This window comes from Macrobrachium nipponense, chromosome 23 (assembly GCF_015104395.2).
Source record: "Macrobrachium nipponense isolate FS-2020 chromosome 23, ASM1510439v2, whole genome shotgun sequence".
In the NCBI taxonomy this organism is placed as follows: Eukaryota; Metazoa; Arthropoda; class Malacostraca; order Decapoda; family Palaemonidae; genus Macrobrachium; species Macrobrachium nipponense.
This window is the reverse complement of record NC_061090.1, coordinates 15136864-15163537: the sequence shown is the minus strand read 5'-3', so window position 1 is coordinate 15163537 and position 26674 is coordinate 15136864. Positions and strand designations below refer to the sequence as shown.

Below are 26674 nucleotides of genomic sequence, written 5' to 3'. Positions count from 1 at the left end.
GGACTTCCTGTCAATCAGGAACTGTTTGTTGCAGATTACTCATTTATGTCACTTTTCATATTTACAAATTTGTTTAATTCAGTTAAATATTTTACTTTCAGTGTGTGGTTACTTCTGCTCTGAGAAATTAATATGTTATTAATATATTTTGCTAACCATCACATGAATAGAAGGCGAATTTCCTTACTGTGTGATCTGTCAACGTAACATTAACACATCCACTCACGAAACACTGTAATACCAAGCATAATACTATTTTTCCATGATATCTAAATGAAGCGTTATACGGATTAAACGTTGCATAATACTATTTTTGCGTTGTATGATATTTAAATGACCCCTCATATCAGGTCAATAACTGGACTAATTCAACAAATTTGATAAGATTCGACGCCGAAAAGTAACGTTAGTGCCATCTATTGGCTGGTAAACTTACTCACTATAGTAATCGTGGCCAACGAAGTTTCTCCATGTAAACAGAACTTGCTATGACAGTCGGATGTGACGTCACGAATGGAGGTAAATGTTTTCCCTGCCCTGTAATAGATTGAAAAACTGTTGAACATCTTTCGAAGTAAATTACACGCGAGCCGTAGAGCTTCAGTTATTGGAATTTGCCGTTTTTAATTGTGAGACGATGATGATACAAATGTGAAAACGATTGTTTGTGTACAAAGCGTATGTGGCACCTTGTCATTGGAAGACACGTCCTTTCCGGTGATTCGTAAAGTGCCACAATATTTCCTATTTATTAAGATATATCGTATTTATTACGTTAACAGGTGAGCTCACTGCTGTGAATTTATTGTGGAGTTGTCATTTTTAATCAGGCCAAGGGTCAATCTTGGCGTTAGCGATTAGGTTTAGGCTAACACTGCATGATTTTTCATCGTGTCAAACTGAACACAGTCGTCGTAAGGCCTAAGGATGCTGAAGGTATGCGGCTTCGTTCTGTGTAATGGTACCTTCATATTAAACTTTGAAATGTCGGCTTGGTTCTGTTGACGTTTAGTCTATATATAGGCGTTTATTTTCTTGATTTGTAAGGAACTCTGGCCTGGTGGTTACCCTGTCCTAAGCCTAGGAGGTGTAGGTAGGTAGGCTAATGAACCGGACCCATGTTTTGACTTGGATACCATGTACTAGGTATCTATTTACTTACCTAGCTATCATTTGTTTAAATTTGTTCAGTGATACTGTAACGTTGGTGGTAATTCGCCATTTCTACCTAGGCTAGGCTTTTTCTTGTTCGAACTGGATATTGGTATGGCAGCCATACCCCGGTACGGCAGTGAATTGCGCCTGCGCGAATCCTTGTTTACCGCCTCAGGCATACCATTGGCAGCAAGAAAAATGGCGACGGAACAGCATGAACCGCGGAATAGGGTAAAACACCGCATGGCCTACAGCAGGCCAATGACGATCAATGCATGCCACCCTCCGTAAAAGTACATTATAACGCGCCCTGACATTGGAGATTGGCATCCGTCGCGACTTCTTGTTGGTGAGTAACGGAGCTAGGTAAAAATCTCTACTCTCCTTTTGAAGTAAGTATTTTCTCCAATGTTAGTAATTAAGGCCAAATTTTAAGATTTAAACAGAGGGTAGTGAAAACGGTCTCAAATGTAGTGCAAATCTCGCCAAAACTTGTTCAACATTTTTTTCGCACCATAAGAAATTATGGGACCGAATTCACAATGACCAGAAAGTCGTTAAAAGAGGAAAGTTAGCATTGAGGGGCATTTGTTTTGATTGAGAAAAATAAATTTATTCAATAGCTAGCTTGTAAAAAATACTTAATTACAAAAAAACTTGCTTGACAACTAAGCAGCATACCTACTATGGGTTTCAGCGACAGTGCAAGCACGTTTTTGGGCAATACCTGTTCTGTAACGAACACTCTTATCAGAACGAGATTTGCTATAGTGCATTACACCCAGTGCCGTAATTTATCAGGGTATCGTGAATCACTAATCGTAAAGAATAACGACACTTGTCCTTGTACCAAGAGGAGACAACTCCATTATGCAGAAATTGATACGAACATGCGTAAAAAGCTCCACCTACCCTCTCCCCCCCCTTCCACCGCCACCCCTTTCCTTCTTCGTTCCTTCACCTTCCTTTCTCTCTCTCTCTGTTGCAATTCGGTATGTGTTGACCCTCCAAACTGGGTATAAGACTACACACACAACGTTGAAATTGGTGAAATTAGGCTATGTATTGGAAGTATATATACTTAAATATTAAATTAATTTTATCATTATTGCATTACTATGACAACTAGAATTCATGAAAACAGTTATAATAATGAATCGGCGTATGTGTGAAGCCTCCACTAATCGGGCAACGTGATTATGCCATTCTTAGCATGCAAACATTAAAGGTTACATTTATTTCTGGCATACGGTTATTAAAGAAATTCAAAATACTAATATAGACTGAAATCAATGAAAAGTGCTAGCAAAAACAAAAAAGCAAAAATAAAATATAATCCACTTATCCGTAGTCGTTCCTCTATGGTTTTCAGCAGCCAGATGTACAAAAAAGTTAGAAACATTGGATTGTATCTACTTAAGAAATATCTGTAATTTTTCGAGTAATTTGGTTGCAAAAAAGGGATACTATACATGAATTTAAATTAAAATTTTTAAATAAAAGTAAAGTTGAACTAAATAACGAGTAAACAATTTAGGGAATAAAACTTTGCAGTTTTGTTGTCTGCTGCTCATAACTGTGTTTGTGGCGCGCGCTCTTAAGAACCAGGAACAGCAACTTGTTTAAAATGCAATGTGGAGTGAATTGAGACCAAAATGTGTATAATAACAATCAAATGAGCACTGTGGAGTTTCAGTTGATGACAGTAAAGATAAAAACCACCAATTACAAGGTAAAAATGAATTCAGTTCAAACCATGACCCCGGAATAGTTTCATACTTTCAGTATATAGGCAACAAAATGTTTTATTGTGCTGATTACAACTGCAATCTTGAGTAAGATCAATAAACATTACACATATACGCTAACATTGTTCAAATGAGTGCTGGGAAAGATGGTTGTCGTCACTGATCAGAACCTGTACATCCACACGGTAGCCGCCATATTGGATTTCAAAACTGCCTTGAAAACATATTTTACGAAGAGCGTCACATGCTTATTTTAGTTCGTATGGGGCTTTCATATATCACTTTATGTTGACGAAACTTCTATCTTTTGAATGGTATGCTTGGAGTTGTAATTGTATTCTTGTTTCGCCATTTAAATAGTGAATAAGACCTGTCCACCGTGATAAGGGTTGTAGTTGCTGGTGTTTCCCCCTATGTAGGTCACGAACGATCGAATTGGCCCTGAAAAGAACTCCAAAGAGGAGATTCAAAGAGGATTATTTATAAATATATATACTGCCATCATACCTTTGACTTTCTCGGTCCTTTATTCTGCCCGACATCTGCAGTTGCAAAGGGCCACCTTTATACACTTTACAATATTCTTTTAATTCCCTTCAGTGGGTATTGCAACTGTTGGAGAAGACGGTAGAATTTACCAGCTAGTGAAATGACAAAGTTAAACAAAATTTCAGCACTATTCCATTAAAATTGGGATAGTTTTGTTTTTGTAGCACAAAAAAGTGGGACAAAATCCACAAAAGCAAAACAAAAAGGGGCGGGGTGACATTTTGCTAGCTAAAAAAAGGGGGACATGTTAAAAAAGCGGGACTGTCCCGCCTAAAAGCCGAACTCTGGTCACATAATACAGTACATATGAGTAGCCAACTGGTAAACGGATACAGCTAACTGTCTTACCTACAGCAAGTCAATAGCACAATACGGCACCACTGACAGAATCTGCCGTACCCCCACCACACTGTTATTTGTACGGCAGGAAGTCTGAAATTGACGCATGCGCAATTCACTGCCGTACAAATATCCACCGCAATCAGGATACGGCTGCCGTACTAATATCCACCGTGATCAGGATACGGTTGCCGTACCAATATCTTGTGCCTTTCTTGTTAGCCTACGGGCCTGAAAGAATGAGGTGGGATAGGCAACTTAGTTTGTGATAGGTTAGTTAGGCTACAGTAACAAGACTTTTATTTTTCTTTATTTTGGCAGCTATGAACACTGCCACTGTACCCTGGATCCTGCATGTTGGTGACTCTACTAATATTTATTATCTTTAACTTCTGTTTTGTTTGTCTTTTGTGTATATAGAGAGCCTATTGATTTTTTAATATTCATCCCCAAGAGGTGAATACTAAATATGGTGCCTTAAACCCAGGAGAGACTGCCTAACATCCCCCCTCCCCCTTTACCAACTTGTACCTTCTACACCCACCAACCCAAGTACCGCACCTCCCCTCGGCCGCTCCCTTCCGTGGAACATATGACTCCCTGAAAGTATGCGTATCCCTCGGTCTCTACCAGAATAGAAATATGGCTGCTTTATTTAAGTTTGTTCTCCCTTACCCAAAACCTCGAATTCTCAGTCCCTAATCATTGTTGGCTAGCGATAAGAGGTACATATCATTGACTGTCAAAAGATAACTACTGCATTGCTTCTTCATAAAAAGCACTAAAACGGTAGGAAAAATCAAGGTAGATCTATTCAGTTTTACCTCCTGAACAAGAATTTTAAGTAATATTTATTTGGACGACTGTTATTAACCCCTGGGGGCCAGTACTAAACACGGCGAAATACATTGGACGCCCCAATCCCTAGTGGATGTCGTACCTGCGGTTACGTTCCTTGCAGTCCGTGCGGAACTATTCTGTAGAATTACCGAAATCAATTTTAAAGGTAGAAGCAAGTGCGCCATCATTACTTAGAAATACCACAGTGAATGAGAAATCGGGTCTTTATCGGTTGTGGTAGGGAGCACCTAAAATACAGGGATATTATGAGAAAATATAACTTTGTGTACCATACCCATAGGATTGGACCACCCAGACTTAACTCTGATGTAGGGTGGTGTTGGTTAATGCATTAACCCTTACTGGACGGGTAAACTTTGGGTCAGCCAATTAAAAAAGAAAAACACGATGGAAAGAGGAAGATATGCAAATGCACATTGTGAAATATCAAAAATTTGAAAAATTTTCCCAATCTTCTAAGAGAAGTTGAAAATGGTCATTTACAACCCCTGTAGAACCTTTTTACATGACTATCTTAAATTTTACCAACTTATATATGTTTTTTTTAATATATATTTTATTTATACTATTTTAAAATTATAATTACAGCTCACACAATAAGAAATAAAATCTGTAACAAATTCTTAGCATATTTGTTGAAAATATTTACGTAAATTTACCGAGAACGAAGATTCACTAACTTTTTTATTATTCACTTTTTCTAATATTTCTTTCCACTTTTCTTTGCAAAAATTGCACTTACAACCAAACATACTATCGTAAAGACTACAAAAACTAACAGCAAACCCCTTGGTATATTTGAGGAAATTCCCTCTCGAAGTAAAAATCACCACTAAGCTTGCATGAGATGCCTAGCCTTGATTACCCAGTGTAAAAGTTGCTATTAGTGAATTGTTTATGGGCTATAGAAGTACGTATTGCCACCTCTTTCCAAGGATGGTGCTTAATATTGTTTATCTACAGGATTAATCCGTCCACCACTCCAAACCTCTTATTACTACTCCCAAGGATCAGTCCATCCATTAAGGGTTAAACCATTGTTACATTTAGGGCTTTAAAATAGTATTTTGTTCATGAAACTTACCTGTCAGATTATATATATAGCTGTATTCTCTGAAGTCCGACACCGAGCAATTTCTAAAACTACACACGTAGTGGGAGTTGTGGTTAGTACCCATTCCCGCCGCTGGGAGGCGGGTATCAGGAACCATTCCCATTTTCTATCAGATTTCTTCTGTCGCCAGGTGTCGTAAACATCTGTTTACACACCTCCGCCTCAGGATTTTGGAAAAACTTCTCATTGCTTGAGTATCCTCTTGACTTTTTGGTTTTTTGGTTTGGGATCGATAGCTTGGCATACGTGACTTTGGACTGTTTGAATTTGGCTTAGATTTTTTCCTTAAATATGTCTGGAAGTAGTTCGAAAGTGGAATGCAAGGTTAGGCTACCAAAAGCCTTGGTTGATCCTCGCACATTGTGTAAAGGGTGTAGGGGGCAAGAGTGTAAATATGATTTGCGCTGTAATGAGTGTGAAAACTTGGATGATTTACAATGGAAGACGTATGAATCCTACGTAAATAAGTTAGAACGTGATAGGATCAGGAGGTCTTCCTCCAGGAGTAAGTCGGTAGCAGACAGGGTCTTAATGTATCCCTTCTAACCCTCCTTTAGATTTTGTGTCTCCTAACCCCGTAGTGTTGCCTTCGGGCCCTCAAGTGGTGTCTGCGGAGGGTAATGCCTTTTCGCTTATCCTGGATTCATTGAAGACGCTTGAATCTAAAGTGCTTGCTCCCTTGAAAACTGGCAAAATAAGTGCAGTGATAGTGCCCCTAGTGAAGTGGAGGGGGCGTCAGATCGGCCCTATAGCGCCTCTAGGCTTGACCTCTGCCGGACTCCCAGGACTCAGGAGAGGGCATGTCGAAGGCCGAAGGAGGGTTACGGGGAACACCCCACCGATCTGACGTCCCTTCAGCAGTTCCTGTGGACGCTTCCCAGGCTGCTAAGGAGCGTGCTCGAGCACGTATCCTGAAGGATTGTTTCTCGTCTTGCGACGCGTCCTCCCCGCGCAATGGGGTGGGAATCTACGTTCAGATTCGCGACCTTTGAAGAGGACTCTTCAAGATCTTGACGCTTCACGTCATGCTTTGTCTGAGTGGCATTCTTCTCCGGAAAGCGTAGCTTTTCCGCCCCAGAAGAAGTCTAGGACGTCATCCGATGATGACGCCCGCGAGCGCCCCAGTCGCTCTAGAGCCAAGGCTGTTCCTGGGAGAAGAAGAAGGCGTCCCCTCGCCCCTCTCCTCACAAGCGCAGCTCGTCTCCGCGTAAGGAGACATCTCAGACGGAGATCATCATTGCTATGCAACGGCAACTGGATGCTTTACTGAAGCAGAAGGAGACGGTTCCTCGTCACAGGAAAGACCGATAGACTTCCTATCAAGAGAACTAGGCAGTCTTCTCCAACGGCTCCTCTTTAGTCCCCGCCCCACCGTCTCCTGATATTTCGCCCTCTAGACTTCGTTTTGCTCCCCAGGGTTCGTCTAGAGGTGACGTTAGACGTCTGGTTAGAGAGAGATCTCTTCATGCTCTCTCTCTTCCCGTAGAGAGGACGCTCGGCGTTCCGACTTCGACGCTTCTGCTGACGATGAGTTTGTAGCTGTCGGACGGACTTCTATGCGTTCTGCCCCTCTTCGACATGACAGTGTTGACGCTCACGATACGCTAGTCGAGTAGTTGATAAAGTTTCTTCGCGGGACGTTCGTAAGGACGCTTCGCGGACGTTAGAAGAGTCACTACGATGGACGCTTCGCTGGACGCTCGGTCGGACGCTGATTTGGACGCTCGTAGACGTTGTAGTAAGAGCTCTGTGTACGCGAATGTGGAAGTTCGCTGTCACTCGGATGTTGTTCCCGAGGCTTTGGCTGACGCTTCACATCTTATTTCTTCTTCACATTCGCCTCTAAAGGTGATTCCTGATCCTGTGACTGTTAAGGATCCGTTACCCTCTTCTTCTCTTCATCGTTCGGATAGGAGACTTGGAGCGAAAGGACTTGTGCCTCTTCCTTCGGATTTGCACTCGGGTAGGGAAGAAGGAGAACTTAGCGGTTCTTCTGAGGATGTTGATGAGAACAACCTGCTATGTCTGCTTCGTCAGATTACCAAGTTTTGGCACGGCTACTTCGTGATTCGTTTGGGGATACTTTCCAGCCTGCTGCTCCTCCTTCTCTCCTTCTCAGTTTTCGTCGTCGAAGACAAGCAGAACTCCAGGGTTCGTGAAAATGAAGACGTTTGTTGTCTACTAGAAGAGCTTTCCGGAAGGTTAACGCCTGGATGGAGTCTAGGAAAGCAAAGGGAAGGACTACTTTCGCCCTGCCTCCGTCTAGACTTAGCGGTAAGGCAGGGATGTGGTATGAGACAGGCGAGGAATTAGGATTGAAGGTTCCTACGTCTGCTCAAGGTGATTTCGCCAGCGTGGTTGATGCATCAAGGAGGGCCCTTTTAGCCTCAGCTAAAGTGTCATGGCACACTTCCGAACTGGACCATCTTTTGAAGGGACTGTTTAGGTCCTTAGAGTCTTCAACTTCTTAGACTGGTGTCTTGGAGCTTTAGACAACCAGTCTCGTAAGCCAGACTCGATCGCTTGGGGAGCTGTCCAGTGTATTTGTCATGCATGGACAAGGCACTTCAGGGATGGCTCAGAGGAGTTTTAGCCTCTCATTTTCAGCAGGGGTGTTGAAGAAAAGGTCGCTTTATTGCAACTTTGCGGCTAAATCTGTCTCTCCCACACAGACAGAACTTTTTGTATGCTCCCTCTCGAGTCATCTCTTCCCCCAAGCTATGGTGAAGGATCTGGCAGTTAGTCTGCAAGAGAAGCCACGCAAGACCTGTTGGCTCAGTCTTCGAGACGTCCGGCTGGCCCTGCAACGTCTTCAGGAGCCCAACCGTTTAGAAAGCAGAAGCCCTTTCGTGGAGGGACTTCCGCTAGATCGTCTCCCCGAGGAAGAAGCCTTCCTAGAGGTAGAGCCCCTTCCAAGTCTAGGGGCAAGAAGTGAGAGATCGTTCCTTCAGCCACCGGTAGGAGCTAGGCTGCAGTTTTTTGCAGAAGCCTGGAGAGAAAGAGAGGCAGACTCCTGGTCTCTCGACGTCATAGAGAAGGGTTACAAGATCCCTTTCATAAAGCCGCCCCCGTGACTTCCACTCCCAGGGACTTGTCCCCATCGTATCCTCAAACAAAACGAAAGATACTTTTCGACCTGCTCAAGCAGATGCTCGAGAAACGAGCAGTGGAACAGGTTTTAGACCTGGCAACGCCAGGATTTTACAACAGATTGTTTCTTGTACCGAAACAATCGGAGGGTGGCGGGGAAGGCCGGTCTTGGATGTAAGTCGTCTAAACCTCTATATAGAAAAAGCAGAGGTTCAAGATGGAGACACCTGAGTCAGTTCTGGGGGCCTTAAGACCTGGAGACTGGATGGTATCACTCGACCTCCAGGACGCCTACTTTCACGTCCCGATACATCCCCAATCGATGAAGTACCTTCGGTTCATACTGAAAGGGAAGGTCTTTCATTCAGGGCTCTTTGTTTCGGACTGAGTACGGCCCCTTTTATCTTCACCATCTTAATGAAGAATGTGGCGAGGTGGCTCCATCTTTCCAACATCAGAATCTCGCTCTATCTGGACGACTGGCTCATACGAGCCTCCTCGCAGACCGTGCCTGAAGGACTTGCAAACGAGACTGTCTTTAGCTGCGTCCCTGGGACTTCTGGTGAACTTCGAAAAGTTGGTGTAAGAGAAAAGGAGTTTCTCTACCACTACTTCCTGTGAGCCAGATCGCCGACTTCTTGCTTTATCTTGAACAAGATCTGAAGCTGGCCAGTGTCAACCATTAAAGGCTACAGAAGCGTCTTATCTGTAGTTTTTTCGCCATAGAGGTCTTGACCTCGCTAATAACAAGGATATCCATGATCTATGAATCTTTCGAGACGACCAGTACGCTACCGAAGTTACCTTCGTGGAACCAGGATGTGGTCCTCTAATATTTAATGTCAAATCGCTTTGAACCTCTTTCCTCTTCGTCTCTACGAGATTTGACGAAGAAAACTGTATTCCTAACTGCTCTGGCGACGGCGAGAGTTAGCGAAATACAGGCTATCAGCAAACACGTCAGCTTCAAAGGGCATAATGCGGTCTGCTCTTTGGGTATGTCGTTTTCTGGCCAAAAACGAAAAAACCCTTCCCAATCCGTGGCCTAAAAACGTCGAGATCAAGGTTTTATTGCAGAGATCATTGGTCAAAGAGCCGGCAAAAGAGTTCCTGTGTCCTGTTAGGGCTCTTAGAGAGTATCTTTCGTAGAAACGAAGGATTGTCGAGGTTCTGCGGAAACTTATTGGTGTTCGGTCAAGAGGGACTAAACATGCCCATGTCCAAGAATGCACTGGCATTCTTTTAAGAAACACCATTAAGAGGCGCGCACTTCTTGCAAAGAGCGACTTTAAGCTGCTAAAAGTTAATGCGCACGAAGTAAGGGCTATTTCCGACCTCAATAAGCCTTTCAGAAAAAACATGGCTCTAAAGACATTTTAAAGTGGGCTACTTTTTGGAGGAGTAAAACTCAGTGTTCGCCTCGCACTACCTACGGGAGGTGAGACGACCTATGAAAAACTGTTACTCTCTTGGGGCCTACGTCGCCGCAGACACTATTTTTGGGGGCAGGAGGTAGCACTCATCCTTTCCCATAGAAAAGGGTAGTGAGTTTTTAATATTTGTATGTTTATGGTTGTAGGGTCGGCTGCCGAGTACGGTCGTCCCTTCCTTTAGCCTTGGTATATGGGAGTTTGTTGTTAGGCTAACTTAGGTGGTGGTTTTGGCCTTGTTGCCCTCAGAAGTATGGTCATGGTCTAGTCACATTGTGGTCCCGTCCCCGTTGACAGATCATCTAGAGCGCACCAACTACACAGGTCACTACCTTGTTGGTAACTCTAGTGAAGCAGAAGCAGGCTTGGGTGACAGTAATCACGAAGTCAGCTATGCTAACAGGTAAGGAACCAAGATGTCAATCATCTACAATTATATGTTTCCTAAAATCCTTTTTCTGTCTCTCCCACCGCCAAAGGTGGGATTCAGCTATATATATATCTGACAGGTAAGTTTCATGAACAAAATGATATTGTTAAGATACAATAAAGTTTGTTCATACTTACCTGGCAGATATATATATAGTACGACCCACCCACCTCCCCTCAGGAGACAGTGGAGATAGAAATCTGATAGAAAATTGGAATGGTTCCTGATTACCGCCTCCCAGCGGCGGGAATGGGTACTAACCACCCAACTCCCACTACGTGTCGTAAGTTTTAAGTTTTAGAATTCTGTCGGACTTCAGAGAAATACAGCTATATATATATCTGCCAGGTAAGTATGAACAAACTTATTGTATCTTAACAATATCATTTTTCAATTGCTTATGTCTGCTTTGCTTGTTTCTCATTTGCGATGATCCAACCAACCTCTCATAACTTAAGAGTACATGGACCTTACTCTAGTGCATGATATTGCTTGAAATATTCATTAACTTTAACCATTAATCAGAATGAGAATTGTCAATGAGGTTAAGGTCCTTGCATTTCACTTGCTTTGTGTTTTTCCCCCCACCCAAAAACCCGGCTTTTCTACTGTAGTCCCATGTATGAAGGATATAAAGGATGGGCTCCACTCTCTCTCAAAGTACTCATTTGCTAACAAAACGAGTAATGGGGCTCTAGATTGTAAACAATATTTGGTTGCATACTTTACTGTATGCCATATTCATGTAGCCTATCCCCAAAAGGAATGGGCAGCTCCAGGCTTACCCCCAACTTAACTACTTTAGGTCTAAGACATTGGTAATCTTGGTCTTAATGAAGTGCCCCTTTGTTCAAATTACAAGAGAAAATAAGGGAAAATCTCTCAGGTTTATATTAATTCATAAATATCCTACTCTCCCCAGATACAGTTTTTTTTAACTTGCATTAATTCTTGCTGGCACTATGAAGCAAATTTTTATGGAGCTATCTCCACCTTCCATACATAACAAAAATTATTAATCATTGATAGTTACGAAGGTGTTTGAAAAGTTACTCCTGAATGGTTGATTGTAACTCAAGATAGATCGTAAAATACAAGGGACAGCCATTTTGATGTGAAAAAGATTTGGGTCAACATACTTTCACTGAATACTACAAGAAGAGCTCTTCTGAAAGATTGGTGAACAGATATAAATACCTTGAAGTAAATTTCTGATGGTTTTTCTATAAAAGAAACGGGTCTTAAATTTTACTGAAATAGGCAGTGGTCATTTTTACATTAATGCTTAATAGTAATAAATACCACAAATATATTCTATGCTATAATACCCTTAATTCTAAAATGGCAAATAATGGATTTTATGAGATTTTCACTTTTTATTAATTTCTGTTAGAAAGGCATTGCAATTACCCCTGTATCTAGATCCTTGGGGAGTGATGGAAACCACATTCCAACACTCCTGGGACAATCTGGATGTTTATGTATACCTTTTGCTGTTCAGCAAAGAGGTGATCACCCATGGCTGCTCTTCCTTTTAACAGGGGGGATGTCTGTAGTAGATCTACATTCTGAATCCGGCAGATTTCGTTAGTTAGATTAGCTACTTTTTTACCTGAATTCCAAGACAATAGAAGTTACACAAGTTGCTTCCTTTATTCACAGCTATGATGGATCGTTGGTTTTTCTTGTGGGAATCAACTCGGTCAGTTGTTGGAAATGATCTACCCATTGGATGAGGCTCCTTTTAAAATGGTGATGGATTGTTTTTCCATAGGAAAAAAGATGAAAGTTTAAGTAATTCGTATGTTTCGTAGGTATGCAGACCAGAGTCTTTCATCACTGTTCTCATGTCAATCACCCTTCTATATCTCTTAAGACTAAGGGAAAAGGTGCTTGGTGACAGTAGTTGCGTGAGGATATTCCCCAGTTTAACCCTGGTAACCACTGGTTAATGATCTTGTTAACAAATTCAATAGTTTGCAATGGTGTGGTTCGAGTTTGTGTACCTGTGGAAAATACACATTGCTTTTAAGGTTTATTTTTCTAATGGTGTGGTTCAGGTTTGTGTACCTGTGGAAAATGCACATTACGTACTTTTAAGGTTTATTTTTCCAAGATATCCATGTATGGAGAATACACATTATAGAAGTACTTTAAGATTTAATTTTCCAAGATATACAAAACTTACGTCTTTTATTGTAACTCCATCTTGACCCATCCCTGCATTTGTTCCTGTTACTGAAGGAAAAAATAATTGTGTAGGCTATGGTGAGGAAACTGGTTTCTCTAAAACCCTCTTGTGTGCTGCTTGTTAACTACCTTATTACCAAGCTTTAATGACTGAACCAACTGCATCCAAAGGTACATACTGTCCATCCATATAAGGCATCAGCTTTGTATATCCAGGAAAAATGCAGATTATCCTGTGTTTGTGATATATTTTGAAATTGCAGTAATGTAATGATGATCTCTCTAGTTTCAGGATGATGCAAGATGTGTTAGAAGCTAATGACCCCATCTCACAGCCAGGTCTCATCCAGAGATTAAGCACAAGCATTAAAAGGGTTTAGTTTGGTTAGTTTCTTTTATTTTGTTTTGTTTTATGAGGTTGCATTGAGTTTAGTCATTTGTTTTACAATTTTTTAAAAAGTGCTTTATGACAGATCCAAAATTTAAAAGTGCTTTATGACAGATCCAAAATTTTGGGCTGATGTATTTTTTCCAGGAATTGTGATTGGCTGTACTAATGAATTAATTTGTGAAGACTAATGCCACCAAATCATAGTATATGAAGGATATTAATTGGTCCTAAACCCACCTTGAATCTTCTAAAGAAGAATCAATAGGAGAGCGAAATAAATCTTCCTGAGAAGCAGCAAGGCAAGGTGATTTTGACAAAGAAGGGATGAAACAAGAAAGGAATGGTTTTCTGCTGCCATTGGGATGAAAAACCTTCCCTAGATGGAGCCACTGATTTCCTCTTGTATCTCTTCTTAACAAAATTCCTCCACTGCTCAGGAGATCAAATACTACACTCAGTATAGGGACTACTCATGCTACAATCATAGCTCTGTACCTGCTATGAGTGGTATGGGGGTATGTAGGTAGTCCCCGGTAAGTGGTGGGGGCTCCGTTCCCACCCTAACCGAAAATCTGCGATAATACTACTGATAACCTGCTTACTGACGCCGATAACCGAATAAGAAACCAAAATGGTAAGGTAAAATACAACCAGGAAGTGCTAAAGTAATGTCTTCTTGGCTAGAAAGGCAGAAAGCCAACTTAATAATAAGAGGCGGTTAGAGAGAAACTGGTACACCACTGTGCAGCTGGGGGTGAATCAGGTCGGGCCGGTCCCCCCTCCTACAACCCTATTGGCTGTCTTCTGTTGCTACCAAATCCATGTACTATTTTTTCTTTACTGGACTCCAGCAGGTGTTAAGAGAATTTTCCCCTAAGGTTAAGATCTCGGGTTTTTAGTTATGAAAAATAAAAATTTATTACAAATGTCATTTTACTTGCAAAAGCCGACACACTTATGATACTGACAACTTATTGCATATTTAAATTCCGCCCCCCCCCCCTTTGGTAGCAGTATTAAAATGGTTAAATTGCTTAATACATTGTTAAAATTTTTTGAATTTTTCTTCTAATTTATGATAGCAGTATGTTGCTTTTGTTAAAGAAAGTATGTTGTGGAATTTTACAACTTACAAACTTAGCTTCATTTGATGTGATGTAACTTATAATAATGGAAAGGTAAGGATAAAAAAAAATTTATATAACCACATGCATTAAATTTTTCCTTTTCGTGAAATATGGTTAGTTTGAAGAGCTTGAGAATGGGAAAACTCAATTGAATTACATACAGTTATACAGGTACTTCTTGCTAAGGCTAGTGCCCTATTAAACTGTCTTCCCTATGGCAAGCTGGATAAGAGGTTACAGGAGTCATTGCTCCCTTGCTCAGGTGTCAACAGTGTGTGACATTTGTGTGTGGGTTCTAACTTAGTCGTTTGAGAGAAATGACATCACATAAGGAGTAATTCTCTGCATAAAAGTGGTGTTTTGTATTTTTGTAAAAAAAATCTTTATATAAAATTGCTCTGTAATTTGTATTTTTCTCTGGGAAACAAACTAGTAGAACCTTATCCTTCCCCTACTTAATACCCCCCCCCCCCCCCCCCCCCCCCCCCACCCCCCCCCCCCCCCCCCCCCCCCCATCCCCACTTGGCCCCTGATACTAAAGGAAAAAAAGGTTTGATGACAGCTTGTTAGCAAGGGTATTGGACCCACTCAACTTCTTTTACCATTACAGTGCTTCCCCATTTTTTTTTGCAGGGATAGGTTCCAGAACCCATTGTGGCAATGGAAGATATGCAGAAATACAAAATCCCCTCTTAAAAATGCTTATAACTGCTAAATACCCTGTATCCCTTAAATTGAAATGCTTATAGTAACTGTCTAGTATCTAAAAAATTCGCTGCCTAATTTAGTAGTTCAAAATAATATATACCTTGAATTATCATACTAAAACAAATTAATAAATTGAAACTAAAATAAACCCCAAACCATCATCCCAAAACACCCTCAGTCATCTTAGATTCGTATCCTTTTACATGCTTATAACAATGATTTCCTAATTTTAAAATACTTAATATTAATGTAAATACAAAATATCTATAAAATGTATAATACAGATTAAATCTTTAATACAAATTACTCTCCCTGTTTTCCTTTATTTTGGTAAAAACAATTAAAATGATTACTAATTTGCTTTTTTTCATGGAACAACTCTGTTTATTCACTAATTACTGTGTTTTTTTCATACTGTGTTGATGAAAGTACAGATTTTATAAAGTTTTTATGATAAAAATAATTTAGTGTATTTTTCTGCAGTACTGTATACTTTTTGAGCCCATTCCAGGTTGGGCCTCCAACTGAGCATAACAGATGTACAAAACAATTTCTCTCTTTAAGGGTAATATAAGATGTATTTGTGTTGTTTTTGATTAAAATTAAAATAACTAGCAAATATTTTTTAAAATATTGTACAATATGCTTTATCATCCAGTACTACAGTAATATACTAATTTCAAATACTTTTTTTTATGTAACCTATTAGAAGTCTCTCTCTCTCTCTCTCTCTCTCTCTCTCTCTCTCTCTCTCTCTCTCTCTCTCTCTCTCTCTCTCTCTCTCTCTCTCTCTCTCTCATGTTAGTCATGAACACAATATGAATAAATAAAGTAATTAATGAATAAAAATATGTTTGTGTTGTTCTGTAAGAAAAAAGCGAATTAGTGATGATATAGATATTCCATAAAACATGTATTTGTGAAACTTCACGTGAATAAATAGTGTTGCTCTAGGAAAAAAAGCAAATTAGTGATATCATAGATATTCCATAAAATGTGCATTTGTGAAGCTTCATGTAGAAAAGTGAAAGATGTGTTCCACAAGAATCCGTTACAAAAATGGAGTGTGGAAAAGTGAAGTTTGAAAAGGCAAGGTAGCATTGTAGCTAACTGCTTTATATACTACATGAAGGGCTCTGATTTGTATACTGTTCTTAAGAAAAATAGGAATTACTACTAATTTTCCTTCCCTTGTTGGGTCCTTACTCACAAAATAACAATAAGGATCTTTCCTCTAAATTGAGTTTTTGCATTGAGTTAGTGTGTGACCACTTGATCTTTACCACAATACAAAGTACGTACAGTGTTAGTAGCTTTTGTTTTAAACCTGAAGGCTCTTAACTGAATGTTGTTGTCCTTATCAGTGTAATGTACTTTATACTGAACAGGTTTATCAAGGCAGACTCCGTTGTAAATGACCTCATACAGATTTCTTAGGGTCTTTAGTACAAAGGTGTATTGATGAAGTGATATATATGTTATGTATGATTCATTTTAGTTTTGATTGCAAGTGCAATACAAAAGTTTTATAATTTTTTTTTTGACCAAAGATTGATTGTGTAATCTTGTTAGTGATTTTAATCTCGTTTAAAGAGAAGTCATTCACCTGAGGTTCTTGAGATTAGAGATAATAGTTGGTATAAACACAAGCCTATCATGTAAGACGCATCTGTTATCTCAGTGACCCAAGAATTAATAGAGCATTAAACATAGCTTCCCTTCATTTAAGATAGTATCCACTTTGTGGTCAGATGAGAAGAGTGGATTTTCAGATTTTACTGTTTGTGAATTGATATTTATTACTGTACCTAGTTGTTATGAAGTGTGCGTAGGAGAGCCATACGTAGGTTAATCAATGGGATGGTTGAAAATTGACACTGTAATCATGACTAACCATTTTAGGTCGTTTACTTCTGTTGGACAACAAAAATCCAATGCTCCTGTTTTACAGCGCTTAAATAATGTGAGTTATTATACAATAGATTCAGTAATTTATTTATGGTTTTAATGATTTTTCAGAATGGTATTAATTTGCTCATATGAATAAATTTTGAGGTGAGAAATTAATGGCCACTTTGAGAGCTAAGATATTGTCTTCCATTATGATTATCATAAATTGGGTTTCTTCAAATACATTGATAATTATTTAAAGAACTTGATTATTATTTAAAGAACTACTTAACTCAAAAGGTTTTATAGTGATTAACTCCAAGGTTTCATAGGTTTTATATCTTGTAGGTAAAGAAGTTCCCACAGTGGGATGTGTTGTATCTTCAGTTCTAATTTCCATCCATTATTTCTTGTCTGGTTTTCGTTTAACATAAGTAGGTTACTGTCTACTTTTGTTATGCCTTTCAGTATTTTAAATGTTTCTAATAGTTGTCCTCACAATCGTCGTGTTTCTAAGCAACACATTCAGGCTTTTTAGTCGTCTTCGGTAACCTATTTGCCTGATGGATGGAATTAAGTGTGGCTCCTGCTTGTACTCCTTCTAATCTATTTGTCTTTTCTTAGTGTTGGTGACCAAAACTGTACTGCATATTCGAAACGAGGTCTAACTGTTGATGTGTAGAGCTGCAGCACCATTTCCTTGTTTCTGTATTTGAACTGCCTCTTTGTATCCCACTAGTTTCTGTGCCTTCTCTTCAGCTTTTATGCACTGTTTTGTGGATTTTAAGTTTTAGTAATAATGACTCCAAGGTCCTCCTCTTGTTCTACACTATGTCATTCCCAAGCAGCATGTAGCTGGCATGAGGGTGGTTTATTCCTATTTGTAACACTTTACACTTGTCTACGTTAAACGGCATTTGCCATTTTTTTTTTTACCACTCCTATTTTCACTAGATCATTTCTTAAACTTTCCACTGCATCTGGGTCTGCTGTATTTACACCTACTTTGGTGTCATATGAAAATTTGGCTTTGTTCATACGCGAACAAACCCTCGGTCTTAACAATAGGATAATTTCTAGCGCCTAGCTGGATTCGGTTAAAAAGCAGATGAAAGCAAGGAATCTTGTGATATCTGGCAACGCATGCACAGATCGGGTGTTGAGTGGTCAAACACCGCTCATCTTTTTCTTAACCGCCTGGGCGAGAGTTGTGTTTTCCTCTCTTGGCCTTTTCCCGGTTCATTGCCTGTTTCGTTTCTCTTAGTGTGTGTTTTTACCTGGTATTATGGCTTCTTCTGCTCCTTCTCGGCGTCAGCGTATGTGCCCCGTAGTTTCTGGGTTTCCTTGTTTTCATTTTTTGGCTTCGGCTGAGACAGACCCTCACATCACATGCAGTAGGTGTCGTTCGAATTTTTTACGATTACGAATCCTTGTACGGAATTCCGGGCATGGCCTAAGGAGCAGTGGAGGAAGTTTTATGGTAATAGGGAACATCGAAGTTTCCACTCTTCCTACTTGGGAGGGCTTTGCTCCTATTCCCGATGTTTCGTCTTCGCAGTAGTCAACCCCCATACATAGTAGCGTTGTCCCTGCATCTCCTTCCTTTTCTTCCATTGATTCGTCGATGGAAGTATTGGGAGGTTGCCAGGGTAATTTTTGTAATGTAGCCCCCTCTTCCTCGGGAGCTTTTTCGGTTCCTGAGAAGGATGAGGTTTTTTCATCATTCTCTTCTCTTCCAGAGTCGGAGGCGTCCAAAATGGCGGCAATTTAGAAGACGCTTGGGCTAGGGGGTACTCCGTCCTTGGAGGGGTTGCTAGCGCATTTTGTGGCAGCTCGCACCCCCTTTCCCGGTCCAGCCAGGCCATCCCCCCTCCTCCTGGCCTCATCTTCGCGGGTAGGAGCAGTTGGCCGTCTTGTATTGCTCCACCGCCGTCTGCCGCCGCTTTGTATTGGAGTGACGCTGCGGCGTCAGCCCCGTTGATGATGTCACGGGGTCCATCTTTGTATATTCCTTCGCCAGTGGCGTCTCTTTCCCCCTTGCACAGAGGGTAAGCAGTGACGTCACCACCGTTTGTGACGTCACACTCATCGATGACGTATCTCCCAGTCGCCGCCTCTGATCCGCCTCGCTTAGCCGCGATGTCATCACTGCTGCCCAGTTCGCAACATCTGCCTTCCTTGTCTTTGGAGCCTTCTCTGGCACATCAGTCTGAGGTCTTATGACAGGCAGTGCTTCAGAGGCTGGACTGTATTGGATGTGAAGTTGGCTGCCTTATCGGTTGGGAGGAGTGCACATAAGAAGCTAGTGCTGTCTTCCTCTCCCTCTTCCCCCTCTACGCCTCGTCGGCATATTAAGCGTTGGAAGGCTAAGGACTTTGCCCTTCCTTCGCCGTCGAGGGAGGAACAACGCCGACGTGTTCCCAAGAATGCTGTGGTTTCGGTCAGTGTTAGTGGTGTGTGTTCTGCAGGGGTTGCTTCGCCGCAGAATCTCGAATGTGCAACCCCCCCCCCCTGTCCTTTGCAGATCGCGAGCGTGTTGCAACCTCCCCTGCCTGTGCACGTGATGTTAGTGCTCCTTCTTCTCCAAGGCCTATTCGTCGCCGTAAAGATCTGAAGGTGCCTGTCAAGAGGTCGAAGGTAGTGAGCACGGAGTTGGTGCAGACGGAGTGTTTGCCTACCTCTCCAACTGGTGATTCCAAGAATTCGACTATAAGGGATTCTCCGTCAATCTCGAGTGCTCGAGTTTACCCCCCCATCTCAAGTATGTACGGCCGCCACGTCCGTGACCATTCATGGACGTCTGGAGTCACCTGTTGAGGTAAGTGCTGTGCCTTTTGTTACAGTGGATCCGTCTCGGAGGCTGATGCTTGGACTCAGCCCAGATAGGTTAGTAGGGGTTTCGGACTGTTTGGCTGCTAACCCTCCTGTGAATTTTGGTGAAGAAGGCGCGTTAGAAGAGCCTACACATCCTTCTCGTTGTCGGTTGCCAGTGCCAGAGCAGGAGGAGGGAAACGCGCAGGATTTTCTGTCTTCCTTTTTGGAAGTTGTTGATCTCATTCGTGGGTTCAGCAATTTGGAAAGTAGGACTCAGGCTCGGTCGTCTTACACTCTTCCTTGCTTGGAAGCCTTAGTGGGAGCTACTCAGGACCCCAAATCATCTCTTCAGCTGCCGTTGTCAGGGCACATTCAGTCGGTCTTGCAGAAGGTCATCGCCTCTGTTTCTGACCGGGACGGTTCACTTCGCTCTGGAGGCTCTACCAAACTACTACCCCCGCCTCTCACAAGACATAGGAAGTACTATGCTATGAGCTCTGCGTTTTTGTTGTCACGCCACCTTAACCCAGACGTCATTTGCCTGGAGCCGGGTTTGACTTTGGAACAGGTGAGGTCGGTGGCTCCGTCCTTGTCTCCGCAAGATGCCTTAGCTTTGGAATCTACGGCGGCCTCCATGTTGCAGACTGTTTCTTGGCTGGACCTCTGGTCTGTGGTGATTGCCAAGATAGCTTCTGACAGGCCCACTGAAGGGTTGGTGAGTGCTGTCTTGCTTGCCAGTCTATTGCAGTCCAGGGGCAAGGCTTTTTCTTATTTGGCTCACAGTGCCAATTTATGGGCTAATCTTCTTCTGGCTAGGAGGGATGCGGCTTTGTCGAGGATGGAGAGGTCGCTCAACATAGTGTCTTTGCTGGCCTTGAGGAACGGTGATCTGTTGGAGTCTCAATTCTTGTTTCCACGGACAGAACTCGAAAATGCGATAGACCGACGCCGGGCTGACACCAAAGACCGACTGGTGCACCAAGCAGTGTCTAAGTCAGTCTCTCGCCCTTGGAGACGTCCAGCCCCTCCTCCTCCCCCGGTCCAGCAGCATTCTAGGAGATAGTCGCCTGGTAGGCCATCGAGGACCTCAAGTTTGGCAGGGCCTTCCCGTTTGACACGGCCCAAGTCTCAAGATCAACGCCCCTTTCGCTCTCGTTCCTTTAAACCAAGAAGGGGCCCCAGGGGCAGAGGTCAAGGGGGCAGTTGGTAGGTTGGGCACCTCTCCCTCTCCTGTGCCACAGGTGGGGGGGTGCTTGGCTGGCCATTGTGCCAAGTGGCAGAGTTAAGGGGCGGAGAAGTGGGTGGTAGATGTCCTTCGGGTGGGATACCTGTTGCCATTCGACTTCTCTCCTCCTCTGTCGGACAAGCCGCAGTTCAGGAAGACGTATCCTCCAGATTCTCTGAAGTTCTTGGCTCTCCGGGAGGAAGTGCAGAAAATGCTGGACAAGGATGCAATAGAGGAAGTAGTGCGTCTGTTCCCGGGGTTTTACAGTCACATCATCTTGGTGTCCAAGGCGTCGCGAGGATGGGGGCATGTGATTGACTTATCCACCTTGAATCGCTTCATCAGGAAGACACTGTTCAAGATGGAGAGACTGTGCTCGGTGTTGGCAGCCGTGAGGGAAGGTGACTTCATGCTGTTGATAGACTTGAGGGACGCATACTTCCAACTCCCTGTTCATCCCACGTCCAGGAAGTTCCTTCGCTTCTCTCTGGCAGACAAGATCTTTGAGTTCAAAGTCTTGTGCTTCGGGCTGACGACAGCCCCTCAAGTGTTCACAAGGGTCTTCTCTCTCGTGTCAAGTTGGGCCCATGCTCAGGGGATCCGTTTGCTGAGGTACCTCGACGATTGGTTGGTCTTGGCAGTTTCCAGGGAGAAGCTGCTGCAAGACAGGGATTGTCTACTTCGGTTCTGTCTGGACCTGGGCATAATAGTCAACCAGGAAAAGTTGAACCTCGTACCCACTCAAAGGATTCTCTACCTGGGCATGGTCATTGATACGACAGTGGCAGGAGTTTTCCCGTCGGATCAGAGATTGGAGAAGTTGCGGGCTGTAGCGCACAACTTCTTGTCAAAGTTGCATCAGTCAGCTCATCTGTGGCAGGTTCTTCTGGGAGTGCTATCTTCCCTGGAGAAGCTGGTCCCTCACGGGCATCTTCATCTTCGGTCTCTGCAATGGAGACTGGCGGAATTCTGGTCTCTGGCGGGGGACTCTCCCCTGTTTATGGTTCCACTGTCTTTGGAAGTGAGAGACCCTTCGTTGGTGGTTGGACGACTAGAATCTATTAAAGGGCGTCCCTCTACGTTCTCTCTCCCCGACTTCCTTCTCTTCTCGGACACCTCCCTCGCAGGTTGGGGCGCGCACTTAGGCGGCCTCATCGCTTCAGGCGTTTGAGGTTTGGAGGACAGGCAGCAGCATATCAACATCTTGGAGTTCAAAGCGGCTTTCCTGGGCCTGAAGGAGTTTCGGGGGATGGTAGTGGGTCACTGTCGTTCTCATGTCAGACAACACCACGGTGGTAGCCTACGTGAACAAACAGGGAGGCCTGGTTTCTTGGCAACTTTATGCCTTGACCGTCGAGCTTCACCAGTGGGCAATCAGCAATTCAGTAGAGCTCTCAGCCAGGTATATCCCAGGGAAACGGAACGTGGTCGCAGACAAACTCAGTCGCTGGGATCATATCCTAGGCACAGAGTGGTCCCTTCATCAAGTGGTGGCAGATAAGCTTTCCTAGTTTTGGGGGAGACCCATGCTGGACCTTTTCGCGACACGCTACAACAGGAAGCTGGAGGTGTTCTGTTCAGTGGTTCCAGATCCTTTAGCATTGGCAGAAGACGCATTCCAACATCCCTGGGACAACCTGGAGGTGAATGCTTTCCCTCCGTTTTGTTTGATCCGTCAGGCTCTGAAGAGGCTGATGAGTTCACATTGGTAGCCCCTCTGTGGCCTCAGGCAGAGTGGTTTCCAGATCTACTGTCGTTGTTGTCAGAGATTCCGAGAGAGATTCTCCCTTGGCGGCATCTCCTGTCAGCCCCATGCAGAAAGGTTCCACCAGTCAGTAGAATCCCTGTCTCTTCACGGTTGGAAGCTATCAACTATCTCTTCCGAGAGAGAGGCTTTTCTCAGAAATCAGCTGGGCTCATGTCCAGTAGTCTTATGAAGTCAACCTCCGCAGTTTACCAGGGCAAATGGGCGATCTACTGTGATTGGTGTCGTGAACAGGGTTTTTCTCCACTTGCGACCTCTATTCAGCGAATAGCAGACTTTTTAACCTTCCTCAGAGACTAGAAACTTCCGTTTCTGCTATTAGAGGCTACAGGACTGCACTGAGTTTGGCGTTACGCCTGAAGGGTATCGACATCTCCTCTTCCTGGGAACTTTCCCTGCTAGTTAAGGGGTTTGAGCAGTCAAGTTCTCCTAGAGAGCTCAAGCCTCCAACATGGGATGTTTCTTTGGTGCTTAAGAGCTTAACTAAGAGTCAATATGAGCCCTTGCGTCGCTACAGGAACCTGACGCCCAAGACAGTTTTCCTTTTGGCTTTGGCATCTTCCAAGAGGGTAGGAGAGCTATACGGTCTTTAGTTGTGAGGTGAAGCACACCAGGGGTTGGAAGTCGGTCTCCCTCGAATTTGTCTCGGAATTCGTGGCCAAGACCCAAAATCCCTCGGTGCATAATGACTGATGACAGGTTCGCTTAGTTTTCCATTCCATCACTGACTGACTTTGTGGGTGGTGATGCTGAAGAGCTTTTGTTGTGCCCTGTCCGGGCCCTGTGTTGCTATCTTAAAAGGACTTGGCACCTTAGACTAGGCTGCCGCAGACTTTTTGTTAGTACAGGCCGTACAAAGAAAGAGGTGTCTTACTCTATCTCTTTTTGGATACGGGAAGCCATCAGACAGGCATACTTGACTCTTGATGATTCCATCACCACGTCTGTGCAGGCTAGAGCACATGATGTTAAGGGTAATGGTCCCTCTCTGGTTTTCAAAAAGAACTTGGCTGTACAGTGGCTGAGCGCTGGTACTGGTTACGCCAGTCCACGTTCACCACCTCCTACCTTAAAGATGTTGCCCACAGATCTATGGGACACGTTTTCTGGGTCCTGTGGTGGCTGCCCAACAGTTGTGTGACTCATAGTTGCCCTTAATGGGGCATTTTGTTATCTTACTAAGATGATTGTACGGATGAGAGAATGAGGTGAGTTGGCTGTCTCCTTTCTCTTGTACCTTTCCTTCGTCCTTCGTCGCTGGTTTAAGATAGACATGTTCATTTGCCTGGACTGGTCTGATACAGGTGACTGAGTCAGTCGTACTGGTAGTGTGGTTGTATAATATGCAATATCTTGCCCACTATTTAAGTAGCTCCTGGGTAAGGAGGAACGGGTCGAGTACTACAAACCCTAATGGTCTGTTTGTTATTGGAAAGTAGGTTTCTCTTTGGTTCTCTATACAATGGTTATCCCATATATCATTGTACGTCACTCAGGTTCTGCGTGGTTAGATATTAGTGTATCTAGCTTTTCAACGGGCTTCAGTCCCTCTCCAAGAACTATTTCTTTTGAGAGCTGGAATGGCGGGTAGGACAGCCGTTCTAGGATGTCTTATACCTCCCTCCAAGTATAGTCCTTATCCCATGTTAAGACAGAGGGTTTGTTCACGTAAGAACGAAAATGACAAATTTTCTAAGAAAATTTGTATTTTTCAGGCTACAAACCTGAGGTCTTTGACGTTTTACTGCCCACCTCTAGCCGCCCCACCTCTATTTAGTCATCCTGAGTTGGAAAGATCGTTGTAGATGAGCGGTGTTTGACCACTCTTCACCCTGATCTACATATGTGTTGCCAGATATCACAAGATTCTTTGCTTTCATCTGCTTTTTAACCGGATCCAGCTAGGCACTAGAATTATCCTATTGTTAAGACCTCAGGTTTGTAGCTATGAAAAATACAAATTGTCATAGAAATTGTCATATCCTGCTAGTTAAGCCTACATCAATGTTTTTTAATGTAAATAAAAGGCAAGAGAGGGCCAAGGCAGAACCCTGAGGAACTCGCTTGTTACATCTGCCCATTCTGATTCTTTACCATTTATTATGACTCTGTTTTCTATATGTTAGCTAGTCTTCAATCCAGTCTGCTATTTCTCCTACAATTCCTAAAGTTGTTTTCAATGACCATCTAGGTAATGTATCAAGCTAGGATTAAATACTGATCTGTAAAAGGGGAGAGTAAAAGCATTGTGTATTCTAGAAATATTAAATTGTTAAATGCTGATTATCAAAGATAATTTTGCTGCTGCTGACCTTTTCCATTGACAAAAGTGCCAGTTGTGTTTTACTGGTGTTTATAGTATTTTTTATGGCCAGATTATTTGACCCTGTTGATGTTTTTTTATATTAGAATTACTTATAGATAATTTGTGCAGCGATGGAGTAATGGGAGATGGCTTTTTTTCACTTGTCAAAACAAATTATAGTAGATTTTTTATGGGTTTGTACCCTACAGATGATTATTCTGAGGATTTGTTGCTATATTGCCTATTAATACAAGTCTGTTCTTTCAAACAAAACTGCTTCAGTTTAGAAATTTTTAATAAATTTTGATTAGATTTACTGTAGTAGGTAGGAAAGATTTTATGGTGATATCATTGATTTAATGTTGTTAGAGTAGTGTCACTGCGCTGTAAGATAAGAGATAAGTTATCTGGTAATGATCAGGTGAAAATATGCTGGGTTTTAAGTTCAATTTTTTCAAGTTCCTCAATATTCAAAGGTTAATATGCCGGATGGGTATTTGTTTTTATAAGACAGCCAAAGTGCATCATGATACAGAGTACTCCATCTATGAAATTGTAGGCTCGTATCCTGTGAAAAATAAAAACTGAATTTGGCATTTTTTTCTGCCAAATGTATTTTTTCAGGTTTAGATTGTAATTTTGTAGGATCTTTTGATCTAATTTTGACCTACAAAAACAGCATGGTCGTTACTATTCAGGTTTAGAGAAGTCATGCAAGAGCTCTAAAAATTTAATATACTTATTCTTATTGCTTCTCTCACATATTGTTTTAGTCCTCAAAGAATGCAATAATATTAAGGCCACTTAATTCCATCCCACAGGTCTTTGAAATAGGAATAATCATTAAACACATTTGCCGTTCTGTATCCAGTCTGCTCCTCTTGAAGAGGAGTCATCAATAAAGGTCTGCCATTATCATTTTTTACTAATTGATACACACACTTCAAGTTTCTCTATAGGCACTGGACAGTCTTATCTCAAGAGCTGGGAACCTTCACATATACTCCTCTTGCAGGGGAGTTCATTAATGAATGTCATTGTCTTTAGAACCATCTCTTGGCCTCTTGACTATTTGAACCTCTCTCCATGTATAACTTGACTACTTGGGTGACTTTCATGGTACACAATGTGATGACAATTTGTCTATAATGAGAATTTCTCTTTCTGGAATTTGAATGAGGAAACTCTCCCAAGGACTGAGCAACTTCCTGCTGCATAATTTTCTGCCATCATAATCAATTAGCATTTGTTCTTGGAACCCACAACACAGTGGAAATGAAAATTGATGGCCTCAATGGGTTTGCTGGGACTATGGGCACTCGTCATTTTTTATTCAATAACGACATCGTACAAACTGTATTAGATGTGTTTTTCCATTCCAGGACCCAAACAGCTAAGAAGCTAGTTAAACAGAATGTAGTTATGTGAAGTCGGTAGATTTCTCTTGTGTGTTTGGTAACTTCATAGTCATACAGCATACGAGTAGTGTATTGGCTTCCAAAATTTTTAGGATCTCTTTAATCATTCAAGATATGGAGTAGAC

The 26674-nt window shown here is 42.3% G+C and overlaps 1 long non-coding RNA gene across 3 annotated transcripts; it reads left to right on the top strand.

Moving 5' to 3' along the window:
- The first annotated feature begins 525 nt into the window (after nt 1-525).
- Nucleotides 526-25976, top strand: LOC135198864 (uncharacterized). Of its 3 annotated transcripts, none has more exons than XR_010310894.1 (3): nt 526-782; nt 13193-13280; nt 25953-25976. It is a non-coding gene; the product is annotated as an uncharacterized LOC135198864 (long non-coding RNA). The 3 variants fall into 3 exon arrangements; XR_010310897.1 differs by lacking the exon at nt 25953-25976 and adding an exon at nt 17035-17055; XR_010310895.1 differs by lacking the exon at nt 25953-25976 and adding an exon at nt 15058-15079.
- Nucleotides 25977-26674: the final 698 nt, after the last annotated feature.